This window comes from Bos indicus, chromosome 9, assembly GCF_029378745.1.
Source record: "Bos indicus isolate NIAB-ARS_2022 breed Sahiwal x Tharparkar chromosome 9, NIAB-ARS_B.indTharparkar_mat_pri_1.0, whole genome shotgun sequence".
Lineage (NCBI taxonomy): Eukaryota > Metazoa > Chordata > Mammalia > Artiodactyla > Bovidae > Bos > Bos indicus.
In genome coordinates, this window is record NC_091768.1 from 432,363 (window position 1) to 434,289 (window position 1,927).

The window sequence follows — 1,927 nt, forward strand, 5'->3', positions numbered from 1 at the left end:
TCTTCTCTCTGGAGTGCAATGAAGTGTCCAGTAATGAGTTATGAGATGTCAATGTCTTTGGAGTGACTTTGGGCAGCCTGTATATTGAAGCTCAGGGCTGTTTCCTGTGTTGCTGGAGAATTTGCATGGTATGTCTTGCTCTGGAACTTGTTGGGCCTTGAGTGGTGCTTGGTTTCAGTGTAGGTATGGAGGCGTTTGATGAGCTCCTGTTGATTAATGTTCCCTGGAGTCAGGAGTTCTTTAGTGTTCTCAGGATTTGGACTTACACCTCCTGCTTCTGGTTTTCAGTCTTATTTTTACAGTAGACTCAAGAGTTCTCCATCTACACAGCACCATTGATAAAAGATCTAGGTTAAAGATGAAAAGTTTCTCCACAGTGAGGGATACCCAGAGAGGTTCACAGAGTTACATGGAGAAGAGAAGAGGGAGGAGGGAGATAAAGGTGACCCGAATGAGATGAGGTGGAATCAAAAGAGGAGAGAGCAAGCTAGCCATTAATCACTTCCTTATGTGTGCTCCACAGTCTGGACCACTCAGAGATGTTCACGGAGTTACACAGAGAAGAGAAGAGGGAGTAAGGAGACAGAGGTGGCCAGGAAAATAAAGGGGGGAATCAAAAGGAGAGAGACAGATCCAGCCAGTAATCAGTTCCCTAAGTGTTCTCCACCGACTGGAACACATAAAGAGATTCACAGAGTTGGGTACAGAAGAGAAGGGGGAGGGAGGAGACAGAGGCGACCTGGTGGAGAAAAAGGAGAGTCCAAAGGGGAAGAGAGCAGTCAAGCCAGTAATCTTGCTCCCAAGTAAAAATGGGTACTGCAGATTGGGTTCTTAAAGGTACAAAATTGATAAAAATACCAAAAAGCAAAGATTAAAAATCTAGAGTAGAGGTTGGTTTGTCAAAAATGCAATATTAAAGAAAAGGGGGAAAAAAAAAAAACAAAACAAAACACAGAGTCAAAAAATTATAATATATATTTGAACTTTGCTTTAAAAAATAAGGTCTCTCTCTTTTTTTTTTTTTTTTGCAAAGTAATAGTAGGTTATAAAAATGAAAATTAAAGGAGTAATAGAGGACTTAAATTTTTTTAATTAAAAAAAATAAAGAATGATAGTAAAAATATTAAAAATATATCTAGGACTTTCTCTTGTATTGTGGACAGTGTGGGGTCAGTTCATTTTTGGATAGTTCCTTGGTCCGGCTTATATTTCACAAGATCTATAGGCCCTTTCCTATGCAGTAAGTACTAACTACAGGGTTTCAATCTACTGCACCTGTCATGTCCAAGGAGGTTCCCTCTGTTTTAGCTTCTTCTGTTTGCTGGTCTCTTCAGTGTCTAATTTCCACCCTGACACAAGGGGGAGGTGGTGGACACTTGTTCAGTCGTGCTATGGGGAGGGAGGGATGCTGCAAACAAATAACACTGGCGTGTGCTCCCAGTGTCTCAGCCACACTGGGCATGGCACCCACTCATGGTGCCTGTGCCCTCCCTGCCCACACTGCTCAGGCTCTAGGTTGTTCCACTGGGAACCATCCGATGCCAGCCCTGGGCTGCATGCACCTCCCAGGTCTAAGCCACACAGGTTCAGGCACTCAGGCAGTCCTCAGAGGTGCAGATTCAGTTGGGCCTGCGTTTTGTGCCCTTCCCAGGTCTGAGCAGCTCAGGTGATCAGGTGTTTGGTGAGCACGGTCACTGAGACTTATCGCCTCCCTAGTCCCTGCCACTCAGTTGTCTGGGTGTACAACCAGTGCACCTTCTCAGGCAGATGTTGACCTTCCAGAATCCCAAGAAGTCTTAGTTAGCAAAGAAGCCTGCTTGAAGTTATAATGCCTCTCTGGAGCCGCGATTGCCCCCTTCTGGCTCTGGCTACCTGTCACCAGAGGGGGATGGTCTGCAGCAGGCTAGCTCTGTTCAGTACTTTGTTC